Below are 23,729 nucleotides of genomic sequence, written 5' to 3'. Positions count from 1 at the left end.
AGGCACAGATATGTGGAGTGACTTGCCCAAGATAGCTCAGCTTTCATTGGCAGAACACAGATGTGATTCCAGATTGCCTGGCTTACAGTGATTTCTCTCTCAACACGCAACCTTCTTTGGCTAAGAATTGTTTTTAGACTGTAGAATTTGGTCCCTGATGGTGTCTGGGTCCCTGAAAACTGAGGTTTCTTTGAAAAACACTGCCAGCACCTCTTCTGTGACTGGCTGTGCTTTTTTTTTTTTTCTTTCTTTTCTTCTTTTTTTTTTTTTTTTTTTTTGTTATTGCTCTGCCTGGGAGACTGTGCTGCTGTCATCCATTTCTTGCGTCAGTTACAGAAATTGGTATTGTATCTAAAACAATTGCTGTTATTAACAGGTTAAGCTGCTGGGACGTTAAAATAAAGACTGCCCAGCTTTAGTGCATTTTGTTGTAATCATCTCCCAGATGCCTTGTCGGAAATCAATTCAAGTTCAAAACTGGCTGGAATTGGGAGGTCAAGGCTTTGACAGACTAAATATTTTATCTTCTGCTCATGTCTGGAGCTTTTAAAGATCTGGACTTGGGGCTCTTTTCTCATACCCCATTTGGACAAAGATGATTGGCTTTGCCATTTTGCCCAGGTTAGGACAAGGTTAAAATCAATTATAATCAATTATTAAGAGTCTTCTGTGGCCGTGTTGCTTAAAAGGGGATTTTAAAAGTTTCTCAGTTCTGAAACATGCATATCTTAGTTGCTGCTGGAGATGTTGTTATTCCAGAATGTCAAATATAGATGTTATCAGCATCAGGAGTAAATACGCAGAATTTCTACTTTCTATTTCCTTGATACCTATGTTTCAGGACAATGAAAAAAACCTAAAAAGGCTGAGATAATCATCATTGCTGTACCAAGTTGAAAAATCTTGTTACCTTCTTGTATGCGTTAGACAACTAGAGTTATTTATAATTTGGTCACACTGTCAAATTATTTCCTAGGAATTTATAGAGGGCTCTCTTCAGTTCTTATGTGATCGTTTGCAGTGTAGAAGCACAGGTAAGTGTTGAATCTAAGGTAGATTGAAAGAATCATAGATTTCTAATTCCATAGTAATTTTGAGACAAGCTAGATCCAGCCCTACATTTTACAATAAGGAAACTGAGGCTCAGAGAATTTAAATGAAGACCCCAATTCTTACAGCTATCCAAAGGGAGGATTGTATCTCCTGGTTCCTAAACGCATGTGTGGTCCCTAAACATCCAAATGAATCTTTTCCTTCTACACTGTATTTTCATATGCTAAAAATTTTCTTTGTGATGATTTAAGAAACAAACCTATTCATACAAAATGAATATCATTCTGAACCTTGGACCAAGACATGAACTCAATAAACAGAATATAATTTTAAAGTGTTCGCAAAAGGTCACTTAGCTTTATCCTTCATCTCATTTTCCATGAATGGAAATCTGTTGTATTTTCAGATTTCATCCAGAGCCAGGAGCTAAGGGTTCAAAATGCTGCCAGAAAAATATTCCATTTTATTCAGCCTGTTTAAAAGAAGAACTCTAGAAAACATACCAGAATTTCTCCAAAGACATGTCAAATACCAGCCACTGAATGGAGAGTATGGACCACATGCTGAGTTAGTCTAGGACAAGGCCATCATTAGCAGACACTACCACATATTTTCATAGCAAGCTCCTCATCCTTGTAAAACACTTTTATACAAAAAGAAAAACCTCAATATTCCTAATCTGAGAAAAAGGAACCCATGAAATTTGGGGGGCATACTTTTAAATTTTAATACTTGCTCATCTTTCCACCAGCAAAATGATGACCCTATAGTGTATACTTATTGTCTCTGACCTCAGGTTGGCAGTCAAACCAAGGTAGGATATACGTAAAGCTTTTACAAAATTAAAATTATAGGGCCGCAGGCATCATAATTGTGTAGCAATCAAGGAAACACAGTGTAATATTAGGTAAGGTTACAGCTTGGGCCTAGACAGACCTGTTTTTGTGCCTGGTTCCACCATTACTAGCTGTTTGGCCATAGACAGGCTAGTTACCTTCTTTAACTTCATATTTTTTAATGTGGAAAATGAGGGTTCTAATTATGCCTACCTCAGGGAGTTGTTTGAAGATTAAATGAGAAAATGTCTGTAAAGCATGTGTCACAAAGCTTGGTGTAAAACAAGCTCTCAATAAGTCTGAATTGGAATAATGATAATAAATAATAATTATTATCATTCATAATAGTAGCAGCAATAGCAGCAGCCGCAGTAATAATATATATATTCTCTATTTCTAACACTGAGTGATTTTCTTTTGGATCTGTGTGTACACATATGGGATACAATTGCTTCAGTGTCTGTTCAGATCAAAAGTTCTGGACGACTTTTTCACCTTTGTTTATTTCACAGCAACATAATTCATCTGGCTGAACCCTTCAAACCTTTTGTGTGTTGAAAGACCACATTGCTCATTTGGATCGTTGGTTCATTCTAAGAACAGCTGACTCTCCGCCTATGTAGGGACAACCTGATTCTGATATTCCAAGGGCTAATTAATTGGTGGAACTTTTTACTCTTTCTTTCTGGGTTCAATCTAAGTGTGTAGCACATTGTATTAGAACAAGCTTTCAAAACTTTTGAAACCCAGTGGTTACAGAATATATAAGGGCTATGGAGTCAGTTAGACTAGAGTGTTGCCACTTACTGGCTGCATCTTAGGCAAGTCAGTTCACCTACCTGACCCTCTGGTTTCTTATATATAAAATGGAAAGAATCCTACTTACTTTCTGTTATCATTTTGAGTGTTAAAATTAATGTAATACAAGTAAAAAACTCTTCACAATGCTTGAGGTGGTAAGAGATACTTAAGTGGCAGCTACTATTTTGTGTATTCATATAGCTCATAAACTATGGGAATTTATTTCAGGGCAGTGAATAAACATTCAGATTATATCCACTCCTGTGTCAGTCCACAAATATTGATTGATTGATTGACTGATAACTGATCTGTGCCAGTCACTGTTGTAGACTTGGGGCCAGGGAGGATGGCAAGCAACAGAGAAAGCCTTAAAGAATGAATGGTGGGTTATATGGAGTACAGTCTCTAAAAATATCAAATCACTATGTTGTACACCTGAAATTAATACAAGATTGCATGTCAGCTATACATCAAGAAAAAAAAAAAAGAAAAAAAAAGAGTGAATGGTGGGCATAGGGGGTGGTGAGAGGTAACAAGTAAACAAGTGGTTTCAGTAAATTACATTATAGTTTCACTGCCCACCAATTCTTTTTGGGGTTGGTAGCTGATTTGGCTTGTCTCACCAAAGCTATCAGCTCAGAAGACCAAACTTTGGAACCTGTGGGTATACACGTCCTTTGCTTTGAAGTTGTGCAGGCCTTTGCCCTATGTTTACATATCTCCTCCATCCAAGCACCTCAAGCACTTAAAATTGGCTCAGGAACTGAGTGTGTAACTTACCAGCTGAGAAGAGAAACTGAAAATGTACTCTACCTGCAAGAGTGTTGACATAGCAACAGAGAAAGAAGCTGGAGGAAACTCTTCTCTATTTCCAAAGGTGCCCTGTGATGTCTTGTCCTTTATTTTCCCTGGCCTGGGTATAGTTTCTGCTTAATTGGTTTTGCATCTGATAAGATGAACATTGAGCATTTGCAGTATGTTTGACGTCTGTTGCCAATGACAAGCTACCGATCACCAGCAGGACCTGCCATCGCCGCATTCAGCACCAGCCTTCACTTACTCTGTTTGGGTCTACTGGCTTAGTACCAGGTGTGGAAGCAGAGGAAGGAGTGGTGGAGAATGAATAACCCTGTTGAGTTTTCTTGGAGTAGAAAGTGTTTTGAAGGAATGAGTTCTCCAGAAGACCCCTATTTCCTTTACCTTTGTGAAAGAAATGCCCTATGTTTTAAATAATGATTCATGTGGTATGCACCATATCCAAAGAGTAAATGCAGAGATGAAAGCTTCTATTTATTCTGTACAGTGAAAATAGAAATCTGGAAACAGCATCTGCTTCTCATTTAAATGTATTTTTTTCCTAATTATTTAGATATATAGAGGCATCAAGCCAGGTTTCAATCAACAACAAAAGTCTTATGTGATCTAAACAAAACCTCACTCTTGGAGCCACCGGTCATAACACTTAAAATGGTTTAAAGACAGGCTTTTCAACCTGGCTTTTAATATAGAGGAGCTGTAAAGTCTGAGCATGATGAATATTATTTTTGTTTTTAAAATCAAGTCTGAAAATGTGGAGAAATGTTGGTAGAATTATATTTCCTAATACCTAAAAGTACCAGGTAGTTTAACCTTGGTTCTGAGTCATCTTACCTTTTGAAGGATAAACCTTGGAAAACTGACTTATGTCTTTTATTTTTAATGGGGAAGAATAAAGATGCTTTGGTGTCTTTGGATGATTGGATTACATGGATTAGTTATTAGAAGTACAGGCAAGAATGCCGTGCCTCAAATATGAACTGATATAATTATGGCTCCCTCAATTCCATGACTCACAAATGGAAGAGTCTACAATAAAGAAACTTTGGAGGAGGAGCTTCAAGATGGCGGAAGAGTAAGACGCAGAGATCACCTTCCTCCCCACAGATACATCAGAAATACATCTACACGTGGAACTGCTCCCATAGAACACCCAATGAACGCTGGCAGAAAACGTCAGACCTCCCAAAAGGCAAGAAACTCCCCACGTACCCAGGTAGGGCAAAAGAAAAAAGAAATAACAGAGACAAAAGAATAGGGACGGGACCTGCACCAGCGGGAGGGAGCTGTGAAGGAGGAAAGGTTTCCACACACTAGAAGCCCCTTCGTGGGCGGAGACTGCAGGTGGCAGAGGGGGGAAGCTTCGGAGCCACGGAGGAGAGCGCAGCCACAGGGGTGCGGAGGGCAAAGAGGAGAGATTCCCGCACGGAGGCTCGGCGCCGACCAGCACTCACCAGCCCGAGAGGCTTCTCTGCTCACCTGCCGGGGCGGGCGGGGCTGGGAGCTGAGGCTCGGGCTTCGGTCGGATCCCAGGGAGAGGACTGGGGTTGGCGGCGTGAACACAGCCCAAAGGGGTTAGCACACCACAGCTAGCCGGGAGGGAGTCCGGGAAAAGGTCTGGAGCTGCCGAAGAGGCAAGAGACTTTTTCTTGCCTCTTTGTTTCCTGGTGCGCGAGGAGAGGGGATTCAGAGCGCCGCCTAAACGAGCTCCAGAGACGGGCGCGAGCCACGGCTATCAGCGCGGACCCCAGAGACGGGCGTGAGATGCTAAGGCTGCTGCTGCCACCACCAAGAAGCCTGTGTGCAAGCACAGGTCACTATCCACACCTCCCCTCCTGGGAGCCTGTGCAGCCCGCCACTGCCAGGGTCCCGTGATCCAGGGACAACTTCCCCGGGAGAACGCACTGCGCGCCTCAGGCTGCTGCAACGTCACACTGCCCTCTGCTGCTCAGGCTTGCCCCGCCTCCTCCGTACCCCTCCCTCCCCCCGGCCTGAGTGAGCCAGAGCCCCCGAAGCAGCTGCTCCTTTAACCCCGTCCTGTCTGAGCGAAGAACAGACGCCCTCAGGCAACCTACACGCAGAGGCGGGTCCAAATCCAAAGCTGAACCCCGGGAGCTGTGTGAAAAAAGAGGAGAAAGGGAAATCTGTCCCAGCAGGCTCAGAAGCATCGGATTAAATCTCCACCATCAACTTGATGTACCTGCATCTGTGGAATACCTGAATAGACAACAAATCATCCCAAGTTGAGGAGGTGGACTTTCGGAGCAAGATATATTATTTTTTCCCCTTTTCCTCTTTTTGTAAGTGTGTATCTGTATGCTTCTTTGTGTGATTTTTGTCTGTATAGCCTTGCTTTTACCCTTTGTCCTAGGGTTCTGTCTGTCCGTTTTTTTTAATTACTTAAAATTTTTTTTTCTTAATATTTATTTTATTATTTTTATTTTAATAACTTTATTTTATTTTATTTTACGCTATTTTATTTTATCTTCTTCTTTCTTTCTTTCTTTCTTTCTTTTCTCCCTTTTATTCTGAGCAGTGTGGAGGACAGGCTCTTGGTGCTCCAGCCAGGCATCAGGGCTGTGCCACTGAGGTGGGAGAGCCAAGTTCAGGACACTGGTCCACAACAGACCTCCCAGCTCTACGTAATATCAAGCGGTGAAAATCTCCCAGAGATCTCCATCTCAATGCCAAGACCCAGCTTCACTCAATGACCAGCAAGCTACAGTGCTGGACACCCTATGCCAAACACCTAGCAAGACAGGAACACAACCCCATCCATTAGCACAGAGGATGGCTAAAATCATAATAAGGGCACAGACACCCAAAAACACACCACCAGACGTGGATCTGCCCACCAGAAAGACAAGATCCAGGCTCATCCACAAGAAAACAGGCACTAGTCCTCTCCACCAGGAAGCCTACACAACCCACTGAACCAACCTTAGCCACTGGGGACAGAAACCAAAAACAATGGAAACTACGAACGTGCAGCCTGCAAAAAGGAGACCCGAAACACAGTAAGTTAAGGAAAATGAGAAGACAGAGAAACACACAGCAGATGAAGGCGCAAGGCAAAAACCCACCAGACCTAACAAATAAAGAGGAAATAGGCAGTCTACCTAAAAAGAATTCAGAATAATGATAGTAAAGATGATCCAAAATCTTGGAAATAGAATGGAAAAAATACAAGAAACGTTTAACAAGGACCTAGAAGAACTAAAGAGCAAACAAACAGTGATGAACAACACAATAAATGAAATTAAAAATTCTCTAGAAGGGATCAATAGCAGAATAACTGAGGCAGAAGAACAGATAAGTGACCTGGAAGATAAAATAGTGGAAATAACTACTGCAGAGCTGTATAAAGAAAAAAGAATGAAAAGAATTGAGGACCCTCTCAGAGACCTCTGGGACAAAATTAAATGCACCAACATTCGAATTATAAGGGTCCCAGAAGAAGAAGAGAAAAAGAAAGGGACTGAGAAAATATTTGAAGAGATTATAGTTGAAAACTTCCCTAATATGGGAAAGGAAATAGTTAATCAAGTCCAGGAAGCAAAGAGAGTCCCCTACAGGATAAATCCAAGGAGAAACACACCAAGACACATATTAATCAAAATATCAAAAATTAAATACAAAGAAAAAACATTAAAAGCAGCAAGGGAAAAACAACAAATAACACATAAGGGAATCACCATAAGGTTAACAGCTGATCTTTCAGCAGAAACTCTGCAAGCCAGAAGGGAGTGGCAGGACATATTAAAAGTGATGAAAGGGCAAAACCTACAACCAAGATTACTCTACCCAGCAAGGATTTGATGGAGAAATTAAAACCTTTACAGACAAGCAAAAGCTAAGAGAATTCAACACCACCAAACCAGCTTTACAACAAATGCTAAAGGAACTTCTCTAGGCAGGAAACACAAGAGAAGGAAAAGACCTACAATAATGAACTCAAAACAATTAAGAAAATGGTAATAGGAACATACATATCGATAATTACCTTAAATGTAAATGGATTAAATGCTCCAACCAGAAGACATAGATTGGCTGAATGGATACAAAAACAAGACCTGTATATATGCTGTCTACAAGAGACCCACTTCAGACCTAGGGACACATACACATTGACAGTGAGGGGATGGAAAAAGATATTCCATGCAAATGGAAATCAAAACAAAGCTGGAGTAGCAATTCTCATATCAGACAAAATAGACTTTAAAACAAAGACTATTACAAGAGACAAAGAAGGACACTACAGAATGATCAAAGGATCAATCCAAGAAGAATATATAACAATAGTAAATATTCATGCGCCCAACATAGGAGCACCTCAATACATAAGGCAAATGCTAACAGCCATAAAAGGGGATATCGACAGTAACACAATCATAGTATGGGACTTTAACACCCCACTTTCACCAATGGACAGATCATCCAAAATGAAAATAAATAAGGAAACACAAGCTTTAAATGATACATTAAACAAGATGGACTTAATTGATATTTACAGGACATTCCATTCAAAAACAACAGAATACACATTCTTCTCAAGTGCTCATGGAACATTCTCCAGGATAGATCATATCTTGGGTCACAAATGAAGCCTTGGTAAATTTAAGAAAATTGAAATCATATCAAGTATCTTTTCCGACCACAACACTATGAGACTAGATGTCAATTACAGGAAAAAATCTGTAAGAAATACAAACACATGGAGGCTAAACAACACACTACTTAATAACCAAGAGAAAATCAAAGAGGAAAGCAAAAATACCTAGAAACAAATGACAATGAAAACACGACAACCCAAAACCTATGGGATGCAGCAAAAGCAGTTCTAAGAGGGAAGTTTATAGCAATACAATCCTACCTTAAGAAACAAGAAATATCTCAAATAAACAACCTAACCTTACACCTAAAGCAATTAGAGAAAGAACAAAAAAACCCCAAAGTTAGCAGAAGGAAAGAAATCATAAAGATCAGATCAGAAGTGCTTCCCTGGTGGTGCAGTGGTTGAGACTCTGCCTGCAAATGCAGGGGAAATGGGTTTGAGCCCTGGTCTGGGAGGATCCCACATGCCGCGGAGCAACTGAGCCCGTGAGCCACAACTACTGAGCCTGCACGTCTGGAGCCTATGCTCCGCAACAAGAGAGCCCGCGATAGTGAGAGGCCAGGGCACCGCGATGAAGAGTGGCCCCCGCTTGCCACAACTAGAGAAAGCCCTCGTTCAGAAACGAAGACCCAACACAGCCAAAATAAATAAGTAAATAAATAAAAATTAAAAAAAAAAAGATCGGATCAGAAATAAATGAAAAAGAAATGAAGGAAACGATAGCAAAGATCAATAAAACTAAAAGCTTATTCTTTGAGAAGATAAACAAATTGATAAACCATTAGCCAGACTTACCAAGAAAAAAAGGGAGAAGACTCAAATCAATAGAATTAGAAATGAAAAAGGAGAGGTAACAACTGACACTGCAGAAATACAAAGGATCATGAGAGATTACTACAAGCAACTCTATGCCAATAAAATGGACAACCTGGAAGAAATGGACAAATTCTTAGAAATGCACAACCTTCCAAGACTGAACCAGGAAGAAATAGAAAATATGAACAGACCAATCACAAGCACTGAAACGGAAACTGTGATTAAAAATCTTCCAACAAACAAAAGCCCAGGACCAGATGGCTTCACAGGCGAATTCTATCAAACATTTAGAGAAGAGCTAACACCTATCCTTCTCAAACTCTTCCAAAATATAGCAGAGGGAGGAACACTCCCAAACTCATTCTACGAAGCCACCATCACTCTGATACCAAAACCAGACAAAGATGTCACAAAGAAAGAAAACTACAGGCCGATATCACTGATGAACATAGATGCAAAAATCCTCAACAAAATACTAGCAAACAGAATCCAACAGCACATTAAAAGGATCATACACTATGATCAAGTGGGGTTTATCCCAGGAATGCAAGGATTCTTCAATACATGCGAATCAATCAACATGATACAGCATATTAACAAATTGAAGGAGAAAAACCATGTGATCATCTCAATAGATGCAGAGAAAGCTTTCAACAAAATTCAACACCCATTTATGATAAAAACCCTCCAGAAAGTAGGCATAGAGGGAACTTTCCTCAACATAATTAAGGTCATATATGACAAACCCACAGTCAACATCGTCCTCGATGGCGAAAAACTGAAACCATTTCCACTAAGATCAGGAACAAGACAAGGTTGCCCACTGTCACCACTATTATTCAACATACTTTTGGAAGTTTTTGCCACAGCAATCAGAGAAGAAAGAGAAATAAAAGTAATCCAAATCGGAAAAGAAGAAGTAAAGCTGTCACTGTTTGCAGATGACATGATACTATACATAGAAAGTCCTAAAGATGCTACCAGAAAACTACTAGAGGTAATCAATGAATTTGGTAAAGTAGCAAGATACAAAATTAATGCACAGAAATCTCTTACATTCCTATACACTAATGATGAAAGATCTGAAAGTGAAATTAAGAAAACACTCCCATTTACCATTGCCAACAAAAAGAATAAAATATCTAGGAATAAACCTACCTAAGGAGACAAAAGACCTGTATGCAGAAAATTATAAGACACTAATGAAAGAAATTAAAGATGATACAAATAGATGGAGAGATATACCATGTTCTTAGATTGGAAGAATCAACATTGTGAGAATGACTATACTACCCAAAGCAATCTACAGATTCAGTGCAATCCCTAACAAACTACCAATGACATTTTTCACAGAACTAGAACAAAAAATTTCACAATTTGTATGGAAACACAAAAGACCTCGAATAGCCAAAGCAATCTTGAGAGAGAAAAGCAGAGCTGGAGGAATCAGGCTCCCTGACTTCAGACTATACTACAAAGCTACAGTAATCAAAACAGTATGGTACTGGCACAGAAACAGAAATATAGATCAATGGAACAGGATAGAAAGCCCAGAGATAAACCCACACACATATGTTCACCTTATCTTTGATAAAGGAGGCAAGAATATACAGTGGAGAAAAGACAGCCTTTTCAATAAGTGGTGCTGGGAAAACTGGACAGCTACATGTAAAAGAATGAAATTAGAACACTCCCTAACACCATACACAAAAATAAACTCAAAATGGATTAAAGACCTAAGTGTAAGGCCAGACACCATCAAACTCTTAGAGGAAAACATAGGCAGAACACTCTATGACATAAATCACAGAAAGATCCTTTTTGACCCACCTCCTGGAGAAATGGAAATAAAAACAAAAATAAACAAATGGCACCTAATGAAACTTAAAAGCTTTTGCACAGCAAAGGAAACCATAAACAAGACGTTAAGACAACCCTCAGAATGGGAAAATATATCTGCAAATGAAGAAACTGACAAAGGATTAATCTCCAAAATTTACAAGCAGCTCATGCAGCTCAATATGAAAAAAACAAACAACCCAATCCAAAAATGGCCAGAAGACCTAAATAGACATTTCTCCAAAGAAGATATACAGATTGCCAAGAGACACATGAAAGAATGCTCAACATCCTTAATCATTAGAGAAATGCAAATCAAAACTACAATGAGATATCATCTCACACCGGTCAGAATGGCCATCATCAAAAAATCTAAAAACAGTAAATGCTGGAAAGGGTGTGGAGAAAAGGGAACCCTCTTGCACTGTTGGTGGGAATGTAAATTGATATAGCCACTATGGAGAACAGTATGGAGGTTCCTTAAAAAACTAAAAATAGAACTACCATATGACCCAAGAATCCCACTACTGGGCATCTACCCTGAGAAAACCATAATTCCAAAAGAGTCATGTACCACAATGTTCATTGCAGCTGTATTTACAATAGCCAGGACATGGAAACAACCTAAGTGTCCATCAACAGATGAATGGATAAAGAAGATGTGGCACGTATATACAATGGAATATTACTCAGCCATAAAAAGGAACAAAACTGAGTTATTTGTAGTGAGGTGGATGGACCTAGAGACTGTCATACAGAGTGAAGTAAGTCAGAAAGAGAAAAACAAATACCGTATGCTACCACATATATATGGAATCTAAAAAAAAAAAAGAGTGGTCATGAAGAACCTAGGGGCAAGACGGGAATAAAGATGCAGACCTACTAGAGAATGGACTTTAGGATACGGGGAGGGGGAAGGCTAAGCTGGGACAAAGTGAGAGAGTGGCATGGACATATATACACTACCAAATGTAAAATAGATAGCTAGTGGGAAGCAGCCGCATAGCACAGGGAGATCAGCTTGATGCTTTGTGACCACCTAGAGGTGTGGGATAGGGAGGGCGGGAGGGAGGGAGATGCAAGAGGGAAGAGATATGGGGATATATGTATATGTATAACTGATTCACTTTGTTATAAAGCAGAAACTAACACACCATTGTAAAGCAATTATACTCCAATAAAGATGTTAAAAAAAACAAAAACAAAAACTTGTGCCCTATAACAAAAATATAAAGAAACTTTGGATTTTCAGGAGCTCTGTACCTATTCACAGTTACACACAGGTGAATAGATACATCGTAACTTAGGAGAGGATGGAATTAGACATTTTGAGGAAAAGGGCCCTTAGAACCAATACGTTCCCTCAACAGTGGATGTGGATGTGGGAGCCCAGCCAGTGTGGTCTGTCTCTAGCTGCTGGACAGATTCCTGCTGCATAAATGACCGCACAGCCAAAATGAAGATGGAAGCAGAGGGCTGAATGAAGAAAGAGAGGGCTAGCCCTGATTACTGTAGAAATGGTGTTTGCAAGGCAATGTTAGAAAATGAAGCTATCCTTAATTCTGTTAACCCCTCTCCTCCAGGACGACAAGGCTTCTAGGTGCTCCTCCGAACAGCTTTGACCCAGACTGACTTTTAAGAGGCATTAATCTCCTGTCTCCTGAAAACTGTGGGTAATGAGTCAAATCCATTTCACCTGCCTTCACTAATTAAGGTCATTTTAAGACTTGCATGTCCTCCAAGGAGCACGTAGCGTAAACAAGATGTTTGCCTAAGTTGTTTTCCAGGAACTTGAAGTCTAGTTCCAGCTGAGCTGGTGAAGACTGGATAGGACCACCGACCCTCCAACAGGGGACGTACAACTGTCCCCTTGGTGACCTTTCAAAAATGCCACCCTCAGACTGTGCCAAGCACCTCCATTTTTGAACGTGTCAAGGCCTGTAGCTTAGTTACACCTGCACAGAATGAAAATCATGGCACCTTTTTCCAATCACCTTTCCCCATGCTCCCCACGCTCTCCCTGCCTCGGACTGCCCTGCTTCTTTATTCTTTATCCCATAAATATCCTGGGCCCCTCGCCTTTGGGAGTCTGAGACTCGTTCTGCTGTGTCCTTGCTTAGCTGCCTTGCAAATAAACCTTCTCTTTGCTGCAAACCTCGGCATCTCAGTGTTTTGGCTTGCTGCGCGTTGGGCAAAAGGAACCTGGTTCAGTAGCACTCCCCAAACCAAAGTCCAGCTGAGTAGGACTAGAGGCTGAAAAGATGTTGACTTTGAGAAAATTGTATTTTCTATTGCTTTTCAGATAATTTTCAGTATGTTCTATGGATGTAAATTGAAAATTTTTTCAAAAACATTCTTTCTACCTGTCTCTGACTTTCCCACCATACATATTTCAGTCTTGTTTTACTCACCAATCTACTGCACTCGTGACCCCCTCTAATATATGATAATTGAATTTAGGGCAAAAGTTTGCATTTTTATTTTTTTTTATGATTTATAACCTGCCTAATTTCAAAAAGGATTTGAGGCAGCAAGAGAAAATGGCACTGGGAGTTTCACTGATATTTTTACTCTGCATTTGGCCCATATTCTTTTAGACTGCATACATTTCCATAACTCTGAGCAAGGATCATATTTGGATGACCTTTTGTCCAGGATAGAATTCACAGAATTGCAGGAGGTGGAAAATGAATTCCTCGGTATTTACAAAATCACCGGAGGATTACAAAATTCATCTGAATGAATTAAATATTCTGCCCAGTCTTGGTAATAGTTCTACTAATTATATTGTACTTAAAAATATGTTTCCTGTTCTGGGGAAGAGGGAAGGAAGGGGCTGAGAAGATTTAAAGTACCTTTTGGATTGCTGTGTGACTTTGGGCAAGTCACTGACCACTCTGAGCTCTAAATTCTACATCTGTTAAATGGGGATAATAAACCAACAGTGTTGTTTTTCTAGGGTCGTTGTGAGGATCAAATGAGATAGTGTACATGCAAGAGCTTAGTAAACAATAAGTCACTATGTATTAGGCAGTCAGTGTGGGTGAATGCTTTATTTACTTCAATCTCAGCTTCATATGGTGAGAGAGACCAGGCCCTAGCTCTCAGGGATGCTCTATGAAAAGTGCCTCATTGTGTTTGGGCTTTATTTATTGAATGCATTTGAATGAGGGATCATTCTAAGAGCAGAGAGTCATTCAATTTGATTTCACAATGGTGTGATGGGTGAGGCTGGAAACTACATTCTCAAATGCAGTATCCAGAACACAGGAAACAAAACCACTTTTTAAAAGTGACTCATTTTTAATATCTCATAGCAGTTTTGAAATACTTCATTCATTCGTTTTTATCGCAAACTCTTAATTGAGAATGTCATAAACCGCTTTGCAGAGAGAGGCAATCACCAATCACGACCTGGGAAATTAACTGGAGTAATTTACAAATAGGCTTTTGTCTGGCTGGAAGTTTAGCTTTTACATGATTTGCCTTTAGGTTATCTTAGCAACACTTGCTCCCTTTTTCCCACCCCACTGGCAGTATGGATTTTGGGTGCCCAATATATGCTGAAGATGAAAAATAGTTTCCCATATGTTGCTCTCTCCTGGTCTGCACTACATACTCTTGCTGATCCTTTTATTCTCAAAAACAAACACTGATCACTTTCACCATTCTTTAAGACCCTTCATCTTCTCACCTCATCTGTCTACTGACTGTCCAACTTTCTTTCTCGGTGGGCCATACAAATAGGTTGTGAATGAATGAACTTCAGGCCCACGTCCAGCCTTTCTCCATGAATCCACCCTTGACCCAAGTCCAGAGTGACCTCCTTCTTCTCTTGATTTCTTACAACTTATATGCTCCATAATTTAGCATTTTAGAAAATACATTATTTTCCCCTTGCTTTTAAAAATATCTTGTTCCACCTCCTCCTCACCCCAACTGCATTACAAGTTATGTGAAGAGTGCAGACTTCTAAATCAAAATCTGTATTTTTAACAGAATCCTCAGGTGATTTGTAAGCCCCTTAAAATTTTTGAACTCTAATTCACCTTTGGAAGAGATGAGAAAGTTCAGATTCGGAGTTAGTACAGAGCTAAGGCCAGAATCTCAGCTCCCTGACTGCAAGTTCACTGTTTTCTTCTGTACTCGGGGCTGCCTCAGTAGCTCCCTAATTCGTCACGTGGGAGTAGGTAGCTATGGTCCAAATTGTCCCCTCCGGTTGTGGCCTTGTCTTGCCTCACTTTGCTGGTTGATGTCCGGTGGTCTAAAAAAGTAGACTTCAAGTTTAGAGAATGACCTTCTAGTTCACCCCCATTCCTCTTGCATGGGAAGCCATTTGGCTTATCATCCTATATTGCATAAAGCCTCCTAAGTAAGAATGAACCCTTGATGAGGCCAGGACACTTTTTTCTGTCATTAACATTTGTCAGTATCTCTGATGGGAATTTTGCCATCTGACGTTCTTTCCCCCAACTCACAGCTCACGATTGTATAGTACATCTCTACTCACACAAGGAAGATTGGAAAGGCTGAGCCAAACCCTGTTAACAAAACAGTCCCCTGAAGGACAATAATATTGCTCAGTGGTAATATTATCCCTATGCATTTTATCTTGTACATGAAATCTGGGCTAATTATCATTTTCTCATACAGTACCTTTTAGACCACTGTGTTTTTGTGTCCCTGCCTAGTTCATTAAGCAGGGTTTTACAGCTCCTCCAGTAACAGGATTGCTATTGACACTTTCATTAGACCCATAATTCAAATGCTTGTCTGCCTTCCAAATGGAAGCCTCTCAGTCCAGAACCACAATCTGGCCACCGACCGTATGTTGGCTTTTAGAACTGTCATAAACTCATCATCACATTGAAGTTCTTGAAGGGTCAAAATCTGCTTTCTTGGTGAACTGTCTCCATCCAACAGTCAATGTGTTCTCCGAGAATAGTCAGCCAAGCTTCTCTGTTGCTCTCTGAAAACTCCTCCAGGCAGTTCTCTGTATACTGTGACTATAACACAAATAATCATTGCCTGTATTTAAATATTAATTCCTTGCTTCATTCATTCATTCTGTTATTTCACCATTTAAGACCAATATACTCAATATTATGGCAGATGCTGTAATGATTTAAAGATGTATGAGATGGTCTCTGCCTTGGAGTATCTTATAGTCCAATAGATGTATATATAAATCATTATACGATTAAGTGGAATGTGAAAATTTTCACCACTAGGTCGCTAGCAATTGGGATGGCTATAATTGTAGATAGCTGTGCTAACTAATGGCTGTTATCAACACTGTTTTCTCACCAATGGTTCAAATGGAAATAACCTCAACTGGCCTAAGTAGAACTGCATATGTGTATGGAATACACCACAGAATAAAACTTGGGGATAGATGAAGTGGGAGTCCCCAGAAATGATTCGATGGAATTTAGAGACAGTGTGAGGCTGGAACAGAGACAGCCATTGCACTAGCAATCATGAAAAATAGTCTTTGCATTTTTAGTAGTGTTCTGATTTTTCTCTCTGACAAGGTTCAAGAAAAGATTTTTTTTTATTTTACTATTTATTTATTTATTTATTTATTTATTGGGGTATAGTTGTTTTACAATGTTGTGTTAGTTTCTACTGTGCAGCGAAGTGGAGTTCCCTATGCTATACAGCAGGTTCTTATTTGTTATCTATTTTATACATATTAGTGTATGTATGTCAATCCCAATCTCCCAATTCATCCCACCACCACCCCACCCCCTGCCTCCGCTTTCCTCAAGAAAAGATTTAATGCAAATATTTGATTTAATTTACAATAAAGTTTTTAAGGAGTGCTTACTAGACAACAAAAATTTCTCCTTTAATTTTTGAGGAAGTATCTGTCTTGGACCTTCATGAAGAAGTAGGAAATCTGAGCAGACCTATGTAGCTTGTAGTGTGCAATTGAGGCTTTCAATTGCTTCCAGCTATTTAATTGAACATGCAATTGTAGACCATATATTTCAATGTACAGTTAATTGTGTTTGATTTAAAAGGCTGCTAATTGGGTGCTTTGCTTTTGCTTCCTGGCCAATCAAATCACAGGGAAACAATTATCTTGGGGTAGTTTTCACCATCCCGATATCTTTGCCTTTAAGAAAAAAGAGAGGAAGAAATAGAAAGACAAAAGTATAGTCTTTTCTTCAAGTCGTTTATTCAAGTACATTTCTTCAAGTCCTTTCTTGGTTTACTTAGCTTTACTGAGCACATACATCAGATTACTTACCTCATTTGGTTTCTTCCAACCAAACTCATAGCTGGATTCCTGAAACAGAAAGTTCCTTTGATGGAATGGACTCAGACCACTAAGCAGAAGAAGAGTGCAAAGGTGAACCATATTGGTGATTGGGGTAACATGGCTTCATTTTGCAGAAATACTGCTGTGGTGTTGGAAAATGACTTCAGTGTTTTTCCCAGCGAATTTCACTCTGCTGTGTGAGCCTTCGTAAACATGTCCAATCGTGTGATGGAGGTCAATGATAATGTAGGGTTTAGAAATTGTTGCTTGGAAATCATACCCACTTAAATACCTGAATCTGTGCATCAGCCATGCCATAGCTTATTCCATGCCTGTGCAGAAGAGCGATTTGCAATCTCCTTGCTTTTCATTTCAAGTAGCATCACTCATTGTAAGCCGGATATTCAGGCCTCTTCAGAAGCCTCCAGGGTGAAGGACAAGTAAGAAGAAGCTTATCGAATCTTTCACAACTGTGGCCAGCTACATTGACTACATCAAACTTGTTACATCTTTCTCTGGTATTTTATTTTAAAATCGCACATTCTTCTTTTCACGTGACAAGTAATAGGAATTTTGCCACATCATTTCACAATCCCAATGGCTCTTTTGTGGTTCTATACATGGAATTGATCACTGCCCAGGTTGAAGGGCGGGGCCAGAATGACTCGGGTTGGAGAAGAGGACGTAATGTTGATTTTTCAGGTCTTTCCCCTTTGAGTTATCTTCTCTCATCTTCTATACGCTCAGGTTGCATAATTAAATTCTGTTTTGTTTTGTTTTTCTTCTTCTTTACTCCCAGGAACTTACCGATTTGGGCTCCTTCCAGACCTGAAAACTGATTACAAATATGAAACAGATTTCACTACTGGACTGAAGCTCCACATAAAAAAGAAGAAGATCTTCAAAATAATTGAAAAGGGTCCTCACCAAAGAATAGATGCAATGTGACTGGCAGGATATGAAGGAGGTAAGAGGTAAATTTCTAATGAAAACATGTTTGCTATGTGGTCAGGTAAATAGAAAATATGCTTCCAGGCTAAAGGTAGTGTTCTTCCTCAGCTAAGGGTCAGGGCAGGGAGTACCATTTCTAAATAGAAAAACAATGGATGACCCAGTCTCTTCTTCCTCTGGGTCTGTCTGTCTAGCTATTAATTATAGAAATATTGCAGAATGCTAGGTTCTTTCTAAAGACATCATTTGGGGGGAGGGGCATGCTTAATAAAGGAAACATCCTCCACAAAAACACTTCCAGGAACATTTGCCAATTTCTTGTGCTTCAGAAACCATGGAGTGCCATCTTGAAAACCTATATCCGGGATGACACGGGATCAAATCAGGGGCAAACGGTGCTAAAGCTCTTAATCCCTGTTTAATCTAGATGTTGGGAAAGAAAGAAGGAAAGAAAGAAAGGAAGGAAAAGAAGGAAGGAAGAGGGAGAGAGGGAGGGAGGCAGGAAGAAGAGGGGTTGGGCCCTCTGAATACAGAAAGATCATCTGGGGTAGACATCTGCATTTTAGCTTCTCCTGGTGTGAAAAAGGAGGGAAGGAAAACATATATGAATGGAGCAGTCTCAGTCTTTTCTGTCTTCTGGCCTATCACATCTATTCTGCTCTGTCAGGAAGCATCTGTGATTTGCCATATTCCTTTCTTGGGCTTTGTTTTGGAAACAGAATCTGAAGAATGGGGAAAGAATAGAAAGAAAAAAAGCCATGGTGACCGATTCTCATGAGAAAAGCAGTCAGCTTGGAACATAGCTATGAAAGGCATTCAATCCCCCGGAGAAAAAGAGCAGAAGTTGGTGGGGTGGTATCTGAGGTGTGACTGTGAAAGACTATACTCAGCAAGGATTGACCATGAGGATTTGGCCGGGTGGTGGAGTGACTTGGAGAGGGATGATGGGGGTTGAACAGTGAGCGTGCGAACTCCCAGAGTGGGCTGTTCAAGGGGATGGGGAGGGTGTTAGAAAATGAGAGAAGTTGGGAGGTATTGTTAGTAATTGCCATGACGGTATTCTTGGATCTCCATTTCATCAGTGAGTGAGTAAAAGGCGGGATCCCAAGTTTTAGATGAAATGTCACTTTGGGTCTGAACACATGAATGCAGACATTGATAAGGTTTCACCCATAACGCAAATATTCTATCAGGCACCTTGGCAATGGGATTCCTTTTAAAGTAAATCATCCTGTCTTCTCAATGCCCATGCCTCAGCACAACCACTGGATTTCCAGTCCTCCTTATATGGCCTAGTTTGTAAAGAGCAGAGCTGGGAAGCAGGTGTCCTGAACTTTAACCCTGGGGAAAGCACTAACTAGTTGCATGACCCCAAGTCATTCATCTAAGGTAATGATGTGTACTAGTTATAGGCAAGGGACTTTGGAGTCACATAGATTTTGCACAAGTTAATCTTTGTTATGCACTATTTCTCATATCTATAATGTTGGGGCATTCAAAGGATTCCCCTTCTGGGGCTTTTTAATGAGATAATGTAGGTGATGCTTCACAGTGATGAGTTCAATAAATATTTAGTCACCTTTGTTAGAGCTGCTATTATTATTATTGGTGGTGGTGGTATTACTAATTCCTGGCCCTCCGTTTCCTTATCTTTAACATACGAGGGTAAGATAACATGTTCTCTATGCTCCCTTCCAGTTCCAAAAATAATTTCTGTAATTCTTGAGTTTAAGAACACCAGCCACAAGCAGCAGGCAGTGGTCAATAAGACAACTCTTTTCGCCCTAAATCTCTTAGAAATATTTGGGTTCTTTCAAAATACCGCTCCCTGGAGAGGGCCCAAGATTTCATTTAACTTGTGCTTCACCAATTGCAGTATCTTGCTTAGTAATACTTGTACACTTACTAAGTAAGAATAAAAGAGTTGGAATTTTTCTATTTCTGTCTATGAACTAAGTTCTACCCCAACTATTTATGATTTACCCTGTATGTATGGAGACACTAGTTAGCAGTTCTGTTTTTTCCCAAGAACATAGATAACTTAAAAAGTATATTTTCCTCTTTCTGTTTCTCTCCCCCTCCTCCTCTTCCTCCTGCTTTCAAAGGTATTAAAACCCTTTCTGTGATATGAAACAGATCCTCTCTCTCAGACTTTGAAGTTCTTTTTTTTCTTTTTACTTGATTTGCTTGGTAGCATCTTGCCCACAGAAATGTACTGATAGAGTGGTTGCTTGGTCCAAGAATATATCACAGTCCCTAAATACATGAAATTAGAAAAGAAAAAAAGAAATCGCCATTGTTCTGAAAGGAAGGTAGTTAAAATTCAGAAAGAGAGATTCTTTAATTAACTTAATAAAATTACTAATGGAAGCATTTTAACTGCTAAATTTAATTTACTTGTCAAGATATCAGGCTACAAAGAGGAGGGAAGAGTAGGAACTCTGCTTTCCATTATGATGTACTCTATTATAGAATAAATTTGCTTAAAATGAAATATATCACCAAAAGCCATCAATGACATCTTAATTTGGAACAGCCAGTTGAAAAGTAATTAGACTATGAAGCAATCAGTTCTAGTAAATCAGTGTTTCCCTTTACATAAACATACTTTTTTTTTTTTTTTCTATTTATATACAGGAAAGACTTTCAGGTAGTAGGCAGGCAAAGATGCTGATTCTTTTGGCTGTCGGTGTTTTTACTTTACATTACCAAGCTGTCAAAACAAAATGTTTTATGATGGGATTAAAAAATGTATAAGCATCTGATTTGATTTAGTGTTTATATTTATATGTTGAACTGAGGAGAGTTTGCATATCACAAGGGTTTAAAAGATTTACATTTGTCTGCTTCTTACTTCCAAAATGCTTTCCAGATCCTCAGGCAGCCCTGACACCTTACTTCAATGAATGAGGCTCAGTCAAAAAATCAAACTAGAGCCCTGCCTCTCCCTTCAGGGTCCCTCATAAGTTACATAAATTAAGGTGGAGAATATGTTTGCTAATGAGACATGGAGGAGGATGGAGGTGGGAGTGGTTAAAATGATCCTTTTGTTCAGTAGCTGACAATTTGTCATTCGGAATTTCTCAAAATGTAACTGACTTTCCTAGAAGTGTGTTTGTTTATTAGTATGAAAAGCTAATAAGGGGGATGGGTGAAACAAATACTTTATATTTCATCTGATTTTGAAAAGCCTACATGATTTAGCTAAGAGTTATCAAAATTCCAAGTGTCAAACTATTTTATATTAGGAAACATTTTTGTAAATATATCTTTCCTGATCACCTTAGTATGCCTCTGAAGAAGACATTTTCATCTTCGATTTACAGACATGGAAATGGAGGCCCAGAGAGGTGAAGTGACTTGTGGAGATGGCAGAGGTAGTTAATGGGGGAGCTGAGGCTGGAACAAGGGCTTCTGGGCTCCTGGTACTTTTTCCACAACATCTGCTTCTGATGATGGAATCCCATCTGTTATATACTGAGGGGAAGAGGTGTAAAAAAAATAACTACAGGAGATATCAATCACTCAGCAAAATATTTATGAAGGACTTCATTCAGATATTAGGGGAGTCACCATTGTCACCATCCCTGAAAAATCAGAGGGGATGATGAATTATGCCAAAGAGAACATTAGCTCAGAAGATAGAGACTACCTTGCAATGTCATGCTTGTGTTAGTGGGTGTTATTCTCCAGTGGAAGAGGGTGGCGTGAGAGAGAAAAATAAAGGACAATTTTATAGTGAGCAAAATAAGCTACACCTTGTTAGGAAGGGAGAAATGAGGAGAAGCCGCTGAAACACAATTGTAGGATCTGCCAGCATGCAAATCACTTAACAGTATGCAAATGACCTCACCCTAATAGAGTAAATCATTTTCATTCTCTCCGCTGACTGTTTAGAAATGTGATCATTGATAACAACCCTACAAGGTACTATTCCTAGTTGAAAAACACATTGGGAGGAAATCTAATATGTATGATACAATGAGAGTATTAAGATTCATAATTGGAGATAGGTGTGAAGTAGCCCAAGACAATATCATTAAAGTGCAAAAGCCTCCGTTACTCTGTTGCAGTGAAAGAACTGGGCAGAGCATGGGGGCTGCAGGGCCCCTCTGCCTCTAGAATTCTAGTAAAAATGCAGTCTGTCATCCCCAATGGCTGCTCAAGATCCGTGTATAACAGGACAATTGCCCTGGGAGTGGAGAAGGCAGGAACTATATAAAAATAGACAGAACAACTTAAAGTTAGCAAAGAAAAGATAAGGAGCACAAAAGTGGGAAATGAGATATTGCTAGTAAAAGAGGTTAGATGGAGTAAGGAGGTCTTTTATAAATGTATCAAGGAAGAAAAAGGGATCTTCAGGAGAAAAAAGACCAGTGAATAAATGAGAAGAGGAGGGCGTGAAATTAATGATGGCTGAGATATTGACCTCCTGCTTTAAGTCAGTTTTTAAGAGAAAAACGAGAAGAAAATTTGGACAGCTGGAAGGCAATAATGACTTTTAAAAATAGGTATCGACAAAGAGGATGAGGGAAAACTTAGAAAAAAATTAAACATTGTGGCATATACAGATAGTAAGTTTCAGATAATATGCTTCCTAGGGAATTTAGATTCCCTGCCTACTAACCAGGCACAGATGTGGAAGAAGAACAATACACATTACAAAGATGTCAGAAATCTCCCAAAATAAATGTGGTTCATATCACAATAGAATAATGGTTGGGGTAGTTTGGGCAAGTAAACACAGGACAGGATCTCTTAGTGTTGTATAAATTTTGGACATATTTGGTTGTGCCTATGTGGCAATTATAAATTTTAGAAAACTGGGGAAATTTTTTCTCTTTTATTTAATGAGAAAGGAAATAAACCCCATAGCCCATATAACTAATGTTATTGTGGATACTTTAAAAGTACAAGAAAGACTGTCATTGTTCTCTGGGAGAAAATCAAAAAAATGATGCAGCCTCTCAAACATTATGTAAGTATTAAAATATTGATTAAAATATGCACATAAAATTGGAAAATTCGGAGTACAATGAAAAAAAAGCATCTGAAAGTTTCAGATCCTAATAAATTTTTCAGGTTAAATCCTCAAAATCCACCTAACTAGTGGGAAAGTACTAGATACTGAGAATAATCATTTAGGAATGTTTTTGTTGACATTAGACAATGCATTTGTGTGGGATAAAGATACAATGCTAAGTATTAGAATTTTAGATAAAGAGTGATTTATTGGAAGTGAATTCTTAAGGGAAGACAGTGTCTTGGAATATTTGCCCCTGAACAGTTTCCTAGGTGTTCCTACCTGTTGGGCTGTCTTAGTTGACAGATTGTAGTTGACTGGCTTCTTCTTGGTTTCTCTCATTTTTAGTGTTCTCTTTTTTCCTCATATGTTGCTTTTCAGTAACTAAAATCTTCTGGGATTTTTGGTATATCACTGCTTCACTGTATCCACTGTATCCACCCTGCAGGAACCCGGCAGCACCTGCCCTCAAGCCACTTACAATCATAAGCCAAAGTGTGGTTCATTGCCGGGTCAGCACCACAGTGAGGGGAGAGTAGAGGAGGCTGAAGTCATATGGAAAGACATGTGGCAGAGATGAGACGCCCCCTCCCTGAAGAATGCGTGGAATTTAGGCACTTGGCACGAAGTGGGGATAGAGAACATTCCAGAGTCTGCAGCAGTTAGACGAGAGGTCTAGACACAGAGAAGTGCGTTTGCACAAGGGGTCAG

General features: G+C 39.6%; 1 long non-coding RNA gene across 9 annotated transcripts in view; it reads left to right on the top strand.

Moving 5' to 3' along the window:
- LOC132377184 (uncharacterized) overlaps positions 1–23,729 on the top strand; it is a 624,644-nt gene that overhangs the window by 376,525 nt on the left and 224,390 nt on the right. For all 9 annotated transcript variants that reach the window (XR_009506566.1, XR_009506568.1, XR_009506565.1 and 6 more), the window contains one exon: positions 17,844–18,011. This is a non-coding gene — a long non-coding RNA (uncharacterized LOC132377184). The remainder of the gene's footprint in view (positions 1–17,843; positions 18,012–23,729) is intronic.

Source organism: Balaenoptera ricei, chromosome 13, assembly GCF_028023285.1.
Source record: "Balaenoptera ricei isolate mBalRic1 chromosome 13, mBalRic1.hap2, whole genome shotgun sequence".
Taxonomy (NCBI): domain Eukaryota; kingdom Metazoa; phylum Chordata; class Mammalia; order Artiodactyla; family Balaenopteridae; genus Balaenoptera; species Balaenoptera ricei.
The sequence above is the reverse complement of the archived record's forward strand: the minus strand, read 5'-3'. Positions and strand labels throughout refer to the sequence as shown.